This window comes from Lissotriton vulgaris, chromosome 6, assembly GCF_964263255.1.
Source record: "Lissotriton vulgaris chromosome 6, aLisVul1.2, whole genome shotgun sequence".
Classification (NCBI taxonomy): Eukaryota; Metazoa; Chordata; class Amphibia; order Caudata; family Salamandridae; genus Lissotriton; species Lissotriton vulgaris.
In genome coordinates this window covers 1,214,231,103-1,214,248,461 of record NC_141694.1, presented here as the reverse complement: position 1 = coordinate 1,214,248,461, position 17,359 = coordinate 1,214,231,103, and positions in this window count along the sequence as shown.

Genomic DNA, 17,359 nt, shown 5'->3' with positions numbered 1-17,359 from the left:
CAGCAAAAAGAGGAGGTAAGCAGGCAAAAAGTTTAGGGGACGGCCACCCTAAGGATGAGAGGTCTAACAATATTTATTTAAAACGTTCTTGTTTCTTAATAGGTTTAATCCCTACAGCTTGAAGATATCTTCTCTGAATGGGTTGCTGTTTAGATTATTTAATGGGGTTGTATTTGAATATGTCCAATTAAGCCAGGATTCAGGTTGTTCACAACTGCAGTACTGGAATCAATAGAATTAATTTCAACCCTGAGGAAGCGGGAAAGTGTTCCTGTGAAACCTTTTGGCTGACTGTAACTCTAACTACTGTAACACAGCTGAATTTTGAATGTTGAAGAAATAACATCCAATGATATTCCACGGACGTTTTGAACGTCAATTTAAAATCCGCTTTATTAAAGTATAATACATGTGCACATCAGACTGGCCAACGCATTTCATCCATGCGAACTTCATCAGGGCTCTAGAATTTAAAAACCCAAATAGGCCTTTGTATCTCTTATATACTTGCACTAAACAATTTAGAATAGACCAAATAAACAATACATCATCATACTTCAGAACAAAAACCACAGGAATCCCTACCTATATACATTTTAATTCTAAATAAAACACTGGTTTCTAATATTTTCAGATATATTCATATATTGACCTTACAATTGTATTATTCCCTTGATATGACAGGTTTCCTGGCGTTTGTCCAAACTCTTAATTGACTGGAGTTATCACAGACTAGTTTTGATCAAATAATATGGAGTTGAACAGCACTCACTCAGGTTTATCTTCAGGTATAAATGTCTATCCATGTGGGAAAAAATATGATAGCTGAAGTCCAACAAAGTTTCCAGTTCCAATATGTAGAGTGGGATAGTACCCTCTTGTTGAATTAAAATCACTGATGTGAAAATATCAAGTGTATTGGACATGTAGAATATAAAATGAAAATATGTGCTCTTAAAAAAAGCCCGCCTATGCTACTGGATATACTCACAATTCTTGTATTTTATTCTAAGACTACTATGTTCACCAATCTCTATTGATTTCACAAATGATTCATATCTTATTTTTAATTATTTCTTGAATATATAACCTAATTAAAACGATGATTTAATTATTCTACTCTAGTCATTGACCAGAATAATTATAGATTATTAGTCCTATAATCAAAGGTCTGATTCATACACAATCCAACCAAGAGAAAAGATGTTTTCTTATTTTTCCTTTTTTCAAGAGTTTCTTTGATAAAAGATCCAATTAATAAAATGTTGCTCCATAATAAAAAAAAAGGTGTTTCTATTCACTATGACACACCTCCATAAAAATAAGGTTTCCCAGAGGGAAAAACACCTTATTCATACGCCCACTGACTCACCCAATCACTCATCAATACAAAACTCACACACCTACTCACTCATGTACACAGTTCCTAACATATGAACTCAGTCTCTCTATACACCACTTACACACCAACTCGCTCACCCTTACAAACACTTCCACAGCCACTTACCTTAGTATATATGTTTAACACTCAGTGATGTTTATAAACACACACAGTCACTGGATGATGACATCAGTAATGGCATCAGTGATGTCATGTGTGATGTCATCAGTAATGTCATCATTGATGTCATTTGAGATGCCATGAGAGATGTCACTGTCCATGTCATAAATGATGTAATATGTGAGGTCGTAAGCAGTGCATTGCAAGGTCATAAGTTATAATTAGCTCACCTAACTATGACATCCTTGTCACCTTTGGTTGTTCAGTGAATACATGTATAATATTTGTTTTTTGTGGGAAGATCTTTATTTCACATTTAAAATGTAAGCATGATGGAATTGTCAGGTGTCGGAATGGTAGCATTTATAACATTCCCTTTCCCGAAATTGAAATTTAAAAAAATGTCAATCAAAAAGTACAAAACAGAATAGAATCACTACCATCTAATATTTCATTTTTAAAATAGAAAATGTACTTTTGTGAATCTATCATCCTCGAGACTCTTCAAATGTGTGCGCTTTCTAGTTTGTGTGTCTGCAAATAAATGTTTGCCCATTGATTTGAACCTCAATGGTACATTGAAGTGCAGAGGCTAATCTTTGTAAGAATTCACAGTGTCATTGCAAAATGAGATGACTCGTTCTAATGGCACTTAGGTAAGTGCTAAGAATTCTCTTTTTATGTTTTTTTATTTTTTTAATGGGTTGGGAAAACAAAGTTGTAATGCCTAACAAATCCTCTTCTTTGCTTCTGCCATGACAAGCATTACATGAGGTGTTTGTTAGTACTTGGATCTCCTACTTTTTTGCCCATAATATTAAAAGCAATACTTCTTGTTAAATATATCAAGGTACATTTTCACAGCTAACTTTGGGGCCGATTGGGATTGCGGTGAATCCGCATTCTCCGGGCCGGTGGAAGCCACCGCCGGCTCTGAGGATGCGGATTCTCTGCTGCGGTGATTCTAAAGACCCCCCACCAGATTAGGATGGCTGGGGTGTCATCGGCAGACGGGAAGACCGTCCGCCGCTTTTCCGCCGTAGTCGCCTTCTGACCGCGGTGGAAAACCTCTAATATGGTGGCGGTGTCCATCAGACACCGCCGGCCATATTAGGATTTGCATTGGGACATGCCTTTCCGCTGCAGTTTGACACCTTTTCAGACGAGCAATAAGTCTGATTTAATATTTTTAATAAGCAATAGTGTCAACAAAGTTTGTCTTACTGGTGATTAGCACCCATTTTTAAAATCTGGGTTACGCCTTGTTTGACATGCGATGCTTATGTTTTAGCTTTGCACAGATTAGATGTTTTCATAATTTCTGCAAGACAATGGTGTACAAAACGTCGAAAGTAAATAAGATTTCCACTATAAAAATGTAATTAAACCTAACTTATAAAATATCATTATAGAACAAGTTTTTAATCGACTTTGTTATGTAGCTGCAAAGCAAATACATCTGATTCCGCCCTCCAAAGCTGCAGCACCCCTACACATGACTAGACTCACCCTTACTAAAGGGTTAACGATATGAATGCTTAATCCAAGCATTATTGCAAAAATCAAAGGAAGAATGCAAATTTCCTGCCAAGGCTTGCTTTCTTAGGGGAAATTCACAATGGACAAGTTGTTATATCACATTACAAGGACATTTGGTTACATGAAATACTCGCCCACATTTAATTTGCCCAAATCGAAGACTTGAAAGTGTGCTTTAAGCTTTGTCATAGTATTTGAATGTGTAGAGCTTGCATACATTTATAGATCCTGACTGCCCGAAATCAACTTCAGATAGTGTAATACTCCCGATAGATAAAAGCAACAGTTTTGAAATTTGTAACCCCACTCAGGTTATGAGATGTTGGTGGAGGTGCTGTGATGCAAAGTCACATTGCGTTGAGTTGCATTGCACTGCCTCAAGTCTGAAGGAACCCACAATTGGGCTAGGAGGAGTACACTCTGATGCCAGCTAAGGGACCTGGACGTGGGGGGCACTTCTTGGAGAGCAGGACTCACTCCAGCTAAGGCGAGCAGCAGGCACAGGCATGCCCATTTGAGACTGGGCAGCTGGACAGATGCAGAACAGGTTTCTGAAGCTTGTCATGTCCTTGTAGCTCAGAAAAGGAGGCCAGTTAGCTAGCCCTTGAGTCCATCTGGTGGTTCTGGGTTCAAGGAGCAAGCCCATTCATCCTTCTCAGACAGCAGGGTAGGCCTCAGGCTGCAGGGTAGTTCTCAGGTAGCAGGGTAGTCCTTCCTCTGTAATATCCACAAGTCCTGGGGTGTACTGAGAAGTAGGCCTTAAGGTTCCATTGTTATACTGGTGCCCACGTTGAATTGATGGAAGATTCTGGAGTTTTCCCCCACAGGGGTGCCTGGAAATTCCTGTGTCCCTGTCCTGATCCCAACCTGTCTCGGGCACAATAGGCTAGTTTAAAGTCCTTTGTGTGTGACCTGAGCCAGGGCCTTTGAAGTGCTCCGCCCCTCTCATCAAACCAACATGGCCCACCCTACCAACAGCCAGACCCTCTGTTGTGATGTAGCCTGGAAGAAATACACAAAAGCCATCTGCCAACCACAACTAGTCATACGACCCAGGAAACAGGCTGCAGGCACCAAATGGTTAGGAGCAATGTTCTAAAAGTGGCATATTCAGAATTGTGACTTAAAATCTGATTTGACCGATAAAGAGAGTTTTAAATTGCAATCCCTCAAACACCAAAATAATTTTCCTCACAAACAACAGTTATCACTTATTAAATGTAATAAGGTAACCCAATGTTATCCTAAGAAGAGGCAAGATTTGCAATCATGAAAAACACATTTGAGAGTTTTTCATTACCAGGACATGTATAACTTAAACTACATGTTTTAAATACACTGTACCCTGCCCTATGGGCTGTTTAGTGCCTACTCTAGGGGTGACTTATATGCATTAAAAAGGAAGGTTTTTGCCTGGCAAAAGATTTAGTTAGCCAGGGCAAATTTGCAGTTTAAAACTGAACAAACAGGCTGTAATGGCAAGCCTGAGACAGATTTTAAAGGGCTACCTAATGGAATGCCACAATAAGTGCTGTAGGCTCAATAGTACCATTTAATGTACCAGACCCAGGTATATGGTATACCACTTAACTAGATACTTACAATTAAACCAAATTTGCCAATTGGTTGTAAGCCAATTTCGCTTTGTGTAAAGGAGAGATGAAAAGTACTTTAGTGCTCGTTAGCAGTGATAAAATGCACACAGTCCTAAATGGCAACAAACGCAGGTACAGAAATAATGAGGGGTGAAGGTAAAGCCATGGAGAAAGAGCCAGGTACAACATTGGTGTACACATAACAGTTTAATGATTAAATCTGGAAATACTGTTTGGATTTGTGTCCCTTTAGTGCCTCCTGCTTGTGCAGTAGCTTGTCGGACCCTGACCAACCTCTACTTTGAAGGTGTTGTCTAAAGAAATGAAGAGATCCAGTGCTTGGAAAGTGGCAGGAACCTGGTTAGGAAATTAATCTTCCTTGGAATAGCATTGGATATTAACCAACATGCAGGGCCTGCTCTGTGTGAAGTGCAGAACTATAATCTCATGCACAGGAATTGCTTTTTAGTCTATTAGTGATTCTGAATAATGTTCAGGAATTACAGTGCATAGGACAGGTTGATAGCATACTTATCTAACAGGCACAATGAGGTACCTAGATTGTGGTACATGTGGTATTTCATACCCTGAATGTTGTGGTTGATTTTCTGTGGTATTTTGCCCTTCCACTTTACTCTTCACAGTGATGTTTGGTTATGATTGATTGGAATTAATTATCCCTTGATTTTGACTGCTTCTTAATCTGTGAAATGGGATTTGCAGCGTGCATCTTGTTAATTTTTTTGGTATGTACTAATGACTGTCCCATGGAGGCATTCAATAGAAATCACTTTGTGCCAGAGTAGTGATGTTGAATGATGAAAGTTTTGGTATTATCAGTTATATTGGGCTAAGTTTCAGCGTTTGCTCCTGCACATTTCATTTGCCAGTTAGTTGTAGCAGCACGTTTATTTACTTTTCAACCATAATATCTGCATTTCTGTTTACCTTTACTGAGATACATTGTGTCTTAGAAGGCCGTGATTCTTGGCTCTGTTACTAGCTGTATCAGTGAACCGTAATAACTGATGGCCCTAGTCACAGATTTCATTTCGGAGTACGTTTAGTAGTACAACAGTAGTACTACTTGAGTATTAAAAAATTAAGTTCACCAATGTATGTGTGGAGATCTACGCCTCTCCTGTCTTTTTATGTGGAGATCTCCACCATAAGTGTGGAGATCTCTGCATGATCAGGTGTATGTTTAAGTAGTAAATATGGGAGTGACAGGTGAGCTGCTGGCTCTAGGGGGAAGACTTAAATGGGTGGGGTTTACAGTGTGGTAAAAAGGGCTTTAGGAAGTAACATGCAAAAAACAAACACCCAACACATAAGAGTAAACCCATTGCTATTTATAAATAGATGTAGAAAGTTATTACTGCCAAAAAGTTCCCAAAACCGTAGTAAGTGTACTCCAGTCCAGGCTATCAAGCCTTGGAGTACATCCAGCACCACCCATTGCCACTCAGAGGTAGTGTAACATACTGCCATAGAAAACAATGAAAAAGGGGACTAAAAATACAAGCTCATAGGAAATAGTGTTAAAATAAAGAAAAACAACATCCACTTTTGAAATATATATATATATATATATATATATATATATATATATATATATATATATATACGCTCCAAGTTTGTCCAACAAACGGAACTGCACACGAAAGCAGGCGGGCTCTGCAGTCTCCTGCAGGATCCTTTATTCTTTAAAACAACAGCTGGTACAAATAAAAGAGCATGAGACTTTGTGTGCACGCGTCAATCTACCACATATGCCGGTGATCAAGGGGAAGGATCCCCGAAGCGCGTTGGGCTTCGGCGCGTCCATTTGTACAAGCTGTTGTTTTAAAGAATAAAGGATCCTGCAGGAGACTGCAGAGCCCGCCTGCTTTCGTGTGCAGTTCCGTTTGTTGGACAAACTTGGAGCGTATATATATATATATATATATATATATATATATATATATTCACTGAAAAAACCATAGGTTTCACACCAGTTATAGTTAGCTGGAACTTTTACTGACATAAAACTATAGAAATTCCAACGTTATAGTTAGTTGGGCTCACTATAACAAGCGCGCCTGCAATGCACTGCTGATGACGTCACATATTACATCACTCATGACATCGTCAGTTCCTACAATTTTGCCAAGTTTCGTGGAAACCCATTCAGCCGTTCGGGCTAAAAGTGAGGTCGACCGCCCTATGGAAATTAACATGGGGAAAACATGTTTTGGGACCCCCCTTTTTTCTTGGCCCCCGCTTGACAAATCCCCCCCAAACTTTCAGGGAAGTACCGGAGCGCCGCAAGGCAAATTTGAGGAAATTTTCAGGCAGATTCCTCAACCGGCGTCAAAGTTATTCACAATAGAATGTTGCGATTTCCCTTTTGAAAATAATCCTAACTATAACTACCTACTGGCGACCGCCAGTAGGTAATATATATATATATATATACATATATATATATATATATATATGTATATAAGTATATATATATATATATATTAATCCAACCATCCAAGTTTGCCACTTGTGACCCAGCAACAGGCCGCTTAAATCCAACTATCCAAGTTTGCCACTAAAGCACAAGCAGCATCCACCTGGACATTATCATGCAGAAGTGAACACTACAACTACCAGAGTGCTCTGCTCACAGGAAGCAGTAAGACACCCCCATTGAGACACTTATGAATACAACTGTATGGTGTTCCACTTCACTGCTGCTGTTGTTTTATTCAGGCTCGTGAACAAGGACGTAAGTTCGAAACGCGTTGTGTTATCTGAATCTGGAGAGAAAGAATGTAGCAGACATGTATGGCCGACACTTACCTTAGTGTCATATAGCTACTTCTTTTCTATATACTGTGTTAAGTTAGCATTAGCTTATTAAATGTTTAAACGCCATTTTACCTTTCTGCCTCGTTTTGCACACGACACATAATTGTTAATTTAGCTTTCAACCCAGAAGAGCTTCGTGATTTACTTGAGAAATAATATGTTATGGCTCTGATATCTGTTTTGCTCGGTACACTGTCTGCACAGTGAGTGCTGAAGGCTGAAAGGATAACTAAACACAATGTTGTTGTGAGAAATGATCTTAGAACGTCCATTGATATAACACACATGATGCTGCCAAAATCTGGCTCTAGGCGGGTTTTATATTGTTGTGCTGCACACACACGAGATACACTTGATGGTGCTTCGCATGCAGAGAGCTGGTGGAAGATGATGTGATCCTCTCCCACTGAGATTTTGAGGTATGGGCCCACCCTGCTAAAACCTTCATAGATATAAAATACTATGCTAAATAGGGAGGGTGTGAATTAGGTATTGTTAATTCCTATTCATTACAGCATCTTAGTATGCTGTCACCATTCGCCTTTTATGGACTAATAACTATGCTGATAACTTTGTTGCTTATAATATGTTTGCTAGTATTGTACAAGATACTGCGTTTGAGAATCTTGCATTAGTAAATAAATATTTCAAACATGCACGTGTCCTCGTTTACTCCACGTTCTGGTTTGTAATGATTATATAACGAAAGAGTGTTCATGTGTTCCACGATACCTGAGGTAATCTAAGTTCACGTTCTGGTCTGTCTAAGCATTGGGAGTTTGTTATGACAATGAAACACTGTAGCTAGCTCGGTAAGGGGATTTTGGGTACTGAGGTGAGTTTTGGGCCATCCTAATTCACCAAGGTTCCAGGTCTCTATGCACAGTTCTGTAGGAGAACGGAATTCCCGCTACATGGCGCCCATATGTTGTTGGCCTTATATCATGACACTCGAGTAGTATATCATTCAAACCTTAACCCCTTCACTGTCGTTTCTGGAAAACTGTGGTGTCGGAAAAACCTACCTATTTTTGAAATAGGTCTTTTCTTTCTAAAACGGTTTCCTTGAATTACTACCCAGTTGTGCTACAAAGTAATCTTCGTTTTTTCACACTCTTGTGCTGTCATGGCCCAAGCCGTGGACATTCCGCAGCATAGTCGCATTGCGGTGCGTCATCATTTGCGGGCTTATAAAGTTCCTTTGGAAGGTTTGGCTGTGATAATGGTGGTGAGTGTGGAACATGCTTATCCATACGAACTGTTTTATTCCTGGGTGACATTTCCGGCGGTGGACGCAAATTCTGGTGTGTTCCACACGTACACCCCCACGGCTGTACCTAATGAGTATACTCCGTACAGGGCACAAGAAGTTCCTATTGATGTTTGGCAGCATGGAGTTTGGTTTGGTGGCGCCCTACCACATACTTTATCAGCTCCAAGGTTAGGTCCTTTGTCCATTCCAGGCGCTAGTTAGCCTGTTTTGGCTGGATTTACTCCTCATCCCCTACACAGCAATTGTGGCTGAACTCAGACGACTACATGTAGTCGGGATTGCCGTGATTAGAGCCTTAGTGCATTACATGGGCCGTAATCTTCCGGGTGGAGCCCCGGGGGGTGCGGCGCTTCCAGCCGGACATGGCGGTTTAAAAATCTGTCCTGTCATGGTGAATGCGGTCATGGGCAAGAAGCCCCAGGATAAGGATGATTTTCCTTTCTGGCTTGCAGAGAAGTTTGACCAGCTGGAAGATGTATTTCCTAATACGACTCCGGGTGAAAAACACCGGATTCTTACGCTAAGTTTGCCAAAAGATTTGGCCCCTGAGCTCGTTGACTTTGAGTCCTGGGGAAAGCCTTTTGCAGCGGTCTATGCACTGTGCTATGGCACCCCGTCTATGTCTGTGCTGTCTTCGGTCCTTAAACGTGTTCAAGATGATCACGGACCGGAGTCTGAGGTTGAATTGGGCATGCCCCTGTGTGGCACCTTTGATGTAGTTTGCGATCTAATCCTTGCGAATGTCAAGGGAGATGCAGAGAACTTTCAGGTGGCTAACTCGTTAGCGGTGCTTCCCGATGCCGAGAAACACCGACAGTTAGCGAAGATCATTGTGGCGGCTTATAAAACCGTGGGTCGCAATGCCTAGGGACTTAATCCTTTTTCTGTTAAAGAGAAAAAGAAGCCCCAGGGACCAGTTCCGGAAACTGACGTTCAGCCCAAGTCCAAGAAACAAAATTGGCCTAAAAAACAGAAACAGAGTAAGCAACAGCAACAACCACAGACTCAGAGTTCTCATCCTGCGTCTCCGTTACCTGCGCAGTTGGAACGTGTTTATGACTTGCGCAATCGAAAACACCTGATCGTTTTCAGGCTTCTGACCAACGCTCTCCTCGTTCCTTTCAGGACTCATCTGCCCCGACAACCGGTGGTGGAGGGGGCGGTAGGGGTCAGGGTGGCCAGCAAGGATGTGACCAGCCCCGCCCGAGGAACGGTGCAGAAAAGCAGGAGGGCTCCACGCCTAAGAGACCGCAGTTTGCCAAGAAGAAAGTCGCAGCCTTAGCAGCGCATTGATATGCCCCAGATAGTGAGAACGCAGCTTCGGAATCTGACATGGGCTCTGACCTTGCTGGACAGCGCGGCGGAGATTACCATAGTGAGAGAGGCCCTCCGTCCACTACTGAAGGTGAAAGTGACTGATACTTATGTTTTCATTGAAACAGCTAATACTACAGTTGCTCCCCCTGATAGAATTTTTGAAATTGTCCTGTTAATCGAGGGTGACATACAGCGAACCATTAAAGGGGTATTTTGGGAAAATCTTTCGTCTACATATGACATTTTGCCTTCGGAGGCTGACTGGCCCCCACCTTTTGTGCTCGCAGCTCCGCGAGGGGAGGAGGTGATCCTCCCCAGTTTCGCGAACACAGTCTCGAAAGAGGATGCGCTGCACTTTGCAGAAGAGTGGGCTCTGGCTCTACCACCGGCTGTGTATCGTAATCAATGTGGTTGGGATAGATTATCCCCATGCCATGAGATTCCTTTATGGTCTCAGCCGCAGCCTCAACCTCAATATCCCATACGGCGAGAAGCAAAGGCTTCCGTCGCGGCTATCCTTGAACAATTGGAATATCAAGGTGTGATAGAAACCTGTGTGTCACCAATGAATAACCCTCTATTTACTATAAACAAGCCAGATGGTTCATATCGTTTGGTATTGGATTACCGGCATTTAAACTCGCATTGCCGTAACTGCGCAGTACAGAATACCCATGGCTCTGCTCTTGTGAATAGTCTTGTGCGTAAGCGGTTTAAAACCACGCTTGACATTTCCAATGGTTTTTATGCCCATCGATTGGATGCTCTAAGTTCCCAATGGACGTCCTTTACTTGCGGCGGTGTGCAAAAAACAATATCGGCGTTTGCCTAAGGGCTATAAGAATAGTCCTGGGATTTTCACTGCCCGCATAGTCTCCCTCTTGGAGGGAATCGACCCAGATGCTTGTTCATATGTGGATGACATATATCTCACAGAAGATGAACTTTGGGAGCATCTGTGTCGAGTCAACGGGATAATTTGTGCCTTTGCCGCCTTAGGTTACAAATTCAACTTTGCAAAATCGCACATTGCAAAGTACACAGTGTTGTTTCTGGGCTACGAGCTCAACAATGAGGGAAAGGGTTTGGCTCCTCACTTCCTGGAGAAAAGCGCACAATTGCGCGCTCCAACAACACTGAAAAAATTACAATCTCTTCTGGGCTTCTTGAATTTTGGGAGGACTTGCATTCCGAAATATGCCCAGCGTATCAAGCCATTGTATGCTTTGATACAACCATCTTTTTCCAAATCCTGCTGGCTGCCTGAGAATTCGGCTATTCTGCAGTCTTTGCAAGCTGATCTGCTCGCTTCTAAATTCTTACTGACTCGTGATAACCAGACTAACCTGGTAATAAGAATGATCCCTGGGACGGTGGGTTTCACGTACGTGACTTTTAATGAAGGGGACACAGTACCTATTGCTTACAAGTCACACTTGTACACTTCGGCTGAGTTGCGCTTTTCCACTGTGGAGAAGGTTTTGACGGCTGTGCAGATGGCAATTCTTAAGGAACGTGCCCTGTCACAGGGAAAGCGCATGTTGGTTGTTACCCCGTGTCCTGCCTTGGAGGCAGTCACAAAAGCCAGTGTACCTAATTCTAAGGCTTTGCACCCTCGGTGGATTCAATGGGCTGCTTCCTTGACATCCCAGGATGACACGTTTATTTTTGATGCCTCATTACGGTCGCAGGAGTACTTGCAGTATGAATTCGTTCATCTAGTCAAGTCAACTCAAGTCATAAAATTTGTATAGCGCACTACATACCCAGAGGGTTTCAAGGCGCTTAGGAAGGAGAGGAGGATTATTTGTCAAATATCCACGTTTTAAGCTGCTTTCTGAAGGCTAGGTGATTCTGGGTGAGGCGAAGGTAGGCGGGGAGTGAGTTCCATGTTTTGGCAGCCAGGTATGAAAAGGATCTGCCTCCCATGGTGGTCTTGTTGATGCGAGGTACAGTGGCGAAGGCTTGGCTGGAAGAGCGAAGTTGGCGGGAGGGGGTGTAGAAGGACAGTCGAGAGTTGAGGCAGTCTGGTCCGATGTCGTAGAGTGATTTGTGTGCGTGGGTAAGCAGTCGGAAAGTGATCCTCTTATTGACGGGTAGCCAGTGGAGGTCTTTAAGGTGACCAGAGATGTGTTCGTTGCGTGGGATGTCTAATATGAGCCTGGCTGAGGCGTTTTGGATTCGTTGTAGTTTCTTCTGGAGTTTAGCGGTGGTACCTGCGTAGAGGGTGTTTCCGTAGTCCAGTCGGCTCGTGACTAGAGCGTGGGTGACTGTTTTCCTTGTTTCGGAGGGGATCCAGCGAAATGTTTTTCTGAGCATGCGAAGAATGTTAAAGCAGGAAGAGGAGACGGCGTTAACTTGTCTGTTCATTGAGAGTGAAGAATCCAGGATGACGCCAAGGTTCCGTGCGTGGTCTGTCGGGATGGGTGCTTTTCCGAGGGCTTCCGGCCACCAGGAGTCGTCCCATGCAGAGGGGGATGTACCTAAGATGAGGACTTCTGTTTTGTCTGAGTTCAGTTTCAGACGGCTTTGTTTCATCCATTCGGCAACTTCTTTCATTCCTTCGTGTAGGTTAGTTTTGGCGGTGCTGGGGTCCTTGGTGAGAGAAAGGATCAGTTGAGTGTCGTCAGCGTAAGAGATGATGTTGAGGTTGTGTTGGCGGGCGATGGCCGCGAGGGGGCTCATGTATACGTTGAAGAGGGTGGGACTGAGTGAGGATCCTTGAGGTACGCCGCAGATGATTTCGGAGGCCTCGGACTTGAATGGTGGGAGGCGGACTCTCTGGGTTCTTCCGGTTAGGAACGAGGTGATCCATTCCAGTGCTTTTTCTTGGATTCCGATGTTTCTGAGGCGTTGTAAAAGGGTGCTGTGGCAGACTGTGTCGAATGCTGCAGAGAGGTCGAGGAGGATGAGGGCGACTGTGTCTCCATTGTCCAGTAGAGTTCGAATGTCGTCTGTTGCTGCGATGAGGGCGGTCTCAGTGCTGTGTTTTGCTCGGAAGCCAGATTGTGAGGGGTCGAGTGATTTGTTGGCTTCGAGGAAGGCGGCGAGCTGGTTGTTGACGGCTTTCTCGATGACTTTGGCCGGAAATGGAAGAAGCGAGATGGGGCGGTAGTTTTTGAGTTCGGTGGGGTCTGCTGTTGTTTTTTTCAGAAGGGCGGTGAGTTCAGCGTGTTTCCAGTCTTCTGGGAAGGTGGCGGAGTTGAAGGAGCAGTTGATGACGTCCCGGAGGTGAGGAGCTATGACGGAGTCTGCTTTGTTGAAGATGTGGTGGGGGCATGGGTCTGTGGGGGATCCAGAGTGGATGGAATTCATCAGGCGGATGGTGTCCTCAGTGGAGATTGGGTTCCAGGCGTTAAGGGTGTTTACGGGGGGAAGATGGTCAGCAGATGGTAGGGTGGGTTGGCTTCCGGGTTGGTTGTCAAAGCTGTTGTGGATGTCAGCAATCTTGTTGTGGAAAAAAGAGGCTAGGGAGTCGCAGAGGGTTTGAGAGGGGGTGATGTCGTTGGAGTTGGCCGAGGGGTTGGAAAATTCCTTGACGATGTTGAAGAGTTCCTTGCTGTTGTGGGCGTTATTGTCAATTCGATCCTTGAATGCTGTTTTCTTGGCTTTTCGGATCAGTTGGTGGTGAGTACGGGTGGCGCTTTTGAGGGCGTCCTTGTTGCTGGTGGATGGGTCTTTTTTCCAGGCCTTTTCAAGGGAGCGGCACAGTTTCTTGGACTTTTTGAGATCATCAATGAACCATGAGGCCTTCTTGTTGCCAAGTTTGTGTTGACGTTTTTTCAGTGGTGCTAAGGTGTCGGCGGTGTTGGATAACCAAAGGGTGAGGTTGGAGGCGGCTTCGTTGGCGTTAGAAGAGAGGGCTGGGGAGGTTCGAAGGAGCGATGTGGAGATCTGATCCGTGGTGATTTTGTTCCAGTTTCTTTGTAGAGTTGGTTGGAGGTGGATGATGGGTTTCGGCTTGTTGTAGGTGAAGTGAACGCAGCTGTGGTCAGTCCAGAGGAGATCCGTAGTGTGGCTGAAGGAGACATGGTTGCTGGAGGTGAAGATGGGGTCGAGTGTGTGACCTGCGATGTGGGTGGGGGAAGTGACCAGTTGTTTAAGTCCGAGGTTGACGAGGTTGTCTAAGAGGGTGGCGGTGTTGCGGTCGTTGATCTTTTCAAGGTGGAAGTTGAGGTCTCCCAGAAGGATGTAGTCATTGGAGGGGAGCGCGTGTGGGGTGATGAAGTCCGTGATGTCTTCACTGAATTTTGCGCGGGGTCCTGGTGGTCTGTAGAGGAGGGTGCCTCTGAGTGTGGTCTTGGGGTCGATGTGGATCTGGAAGTGAAGGTGTTCGGAGTTAGCGAGGTTGGCGTCGGAGCTGGTGGAGATGCGGATGGATTTCTTATGAACGATAGCGATTCCTCCTCCTGTATGGTCGGTGCGGTCCTTGCGTGTGATCTTATAGTCATCAGGGATAGCGATGGCGATGTCAGGGGCGGAGGAAGCGTTCATCCATGTTTCCGTTAGGAAGGCGACGTCAGGAGAGATGGTGTCTAGTAGGTTCCAAAGGTCAATGGCGTGCCTGTGGACCGAGCGGGTGTTGAGAAGGATGCATTGTAGGTGGTTGGGGTCGGGAATCTGTGGTGTGGTCGTAGCGGAGATGTTGTCGGTGCCGCTAAATTTGCAGGAGAGGCAGGAGAACGGTCCATGGGTGTGACCAGGAGCGGCTTGGACGCAGTTGGGGGCGCGACCGGGGTTAAGGGCTAGGAGGGAGGCAGCATCGTAGGTAATGCGGGAGGGCTGGGCAGCGCGAGGGGCAGGGGGTCTGGCGCTGGGCGCGGTCCAGGCGCGGACGGGCATAGACGGGCTTACCTTTGGCGCACCTTCGGCGCGGGTTGGGCGCGGACGCTGCACGTGAACGCTGCGCGCGGGAGCTACTGTCATATATGGATAGTGGAGGGGGAGGGCGTCACAGCTGGGAGGCGGGGCGGGCACACGAGGACAACAACAAACAAAATGGAGGCGGAGGGGGGGGCACAGCGCAGCGCTACAGTCTAACGCGCCAACAGGAATGAAAACACAGTGGAAATGATCAATGGAGCGCTAATTAATCAAAGCGGCAATATTCTCCCCAGCAGATAAATTAAACTACACAACAAGAGCAGCCCAGGCAAGTCAGCGCTATGGAATCGTTAATAATGCAGGCGGAGTGACACAAAGCAGTTCAGACAGGCAGCGCTAGTAAATAATTAATACAGCAGGCGATATGCAAGCAAATGAAAGGCGCTTTTTTAAACACAAAGCTTCAATGCAGCTCCTTTAGCAATGCGACCCCTGGAGGATTTCGAGTGCATCATTTACACTGATGGTTCGGCGCAGGTTGCGCATGGCTCTAAACATGCCTACGTTTCCGCATGCGCCATTGTGGTTGGTGCCAAGTCCAGTGTCATGCACACGCAGACACTAGAGGGGCTGCACTGCACAATTAGCAGAGCTTCGTGCTTTGATGCTAGCATTGGAGTACGCGGATCCTTGTGTGACGACTCTAATCGTAAGTGATTCTTACTACTGTGTCCAGTCTTACAATGAAAACTTGATCTATTGGATTCAGAACGACTTTCGTGATTCCAAGGGTAGCACAATAAAACATAAAATGATCTGGGTCCGAGTGGCTGAGCTTAAAGAGTGGTTGCCACTTGTGTTTGTGATTCATACTCTCGACCATCAGCGCGTAGGGGTCCACGCTGATGGTTACTCGCTTGCTGATGAAGCGGCGAAGTCAGCAGTATCGAAATACTTAGATGTGTGTTTGGGCCAGTCGTATTTAGTCCTTTGTGATTATTTTGTTTGCATGTGTCATTTTAAATGTATATTTATGTATATATATGTTTGTAACTTTTTACAGCCCTGACAAAGTTCCTAAAAGGCAAAAGGAACGAAACGCGTTGGCTGTGTCTATGTCCCATGAATACTGTTGAATAAAGAAGAAGATACTTTAATGCACTATTTTCAGTGACTCTAATTGTGTGCACCTTCCGTTTTTGTTCTTTGTATCTCTTTGACCCATACACCCAACGGTAGCGGGTGTAGGAAGAAGTTTGCACCATCCAAAATCAAGAACTAAATGATCCGTAGTGCTTGACCTGGTCTGCTACCTTGGTCTTTTGAATTTTACTTAGTTGCAGCTGTTACACGGTCCAAAAGTAAAATAGATGATGACATCTTGGCGGCTATTGCTGCCACTGAGAAGGGAGGTAAATATCCTGCGGGGTTCCCTTCGAAGTACACATACCACTAAAGTCCCGATAAGGTTCCTTATGTGAAAATTCCTGAAGTTGGCGAACGTTTGATTCCCAACTCGGATCGCAGGGCTACTTTGATTACAGCGGCTCATGAAGGTGTGGCGTCTGCGCATGCGGGTGTCTCAGCCACTGTAACTCAGCTACAACAGAGGTTCTGGTGGCTGGGACTGTACAAACAGACTCGTGATTATGTCCTTCAATGTGACATTTGCCAGCAGATCAAGCCTTTGACTGCTGCACGTCCGCCTCAGACACAGTTGTACATATCTAATAAACCACTGGGTTGCGTTTATTTGGATCACTGCGGTCCTTTTTCTTCTGATACTGCGAATAAATACATCTTAGTAGCAGTTAACTCATGCACACGCTTTGTGTGGGTATGGCCACATCGCAGCGCTGATTCACGGAGTGTTATTAGAGATTTGCGTGTCTTTGTAGGGATTTTTGCCTGTAGTACCTTCCATTCGGATCAGGGTACTGCTTTCGCCTCTAAGGCGTATAAGGATGCTATGATTTCGTTGAGGGTCCAAGTCAAGTTTTCGTCTCCATACAGACCTGAGGGTACTAGTGTAGTGGAGCGAATGAACCGTGACTTAAAGTAATCTTTGACAGCTCGAGTTATAGGCACTGGCAGAAACTGGTTAGCCCACCTTAATGGCGTGCAGCGTGCTCTAAACAATCTCCCTAGAAGGTCTCTGGGTGGGCGGACCCCGTACAAAATGCTCTTTGGTATCAAGATGTATGTCCCTGACCTCGATGGTCTAGACTGTGTGGCTCAAACCACGGCCTTTGACGTGGATGAACATTGCAATGTTTTACAGGATCTACAAAAGACCAGAGACAGTCTTGCAAAGGAACATTTGCCCTCCACATCGGATGATGCGTTGCAGATCCCGGTAGTTGGCTGGCTACCCAAAGTTGGAGAACTGGTTCGAGAGAAGATCGATAACAAGAAAGAACTTGGTCCTTCCTATCGAGCACCAGTTCCCGTTCTTGGAGTGAAGGGCAC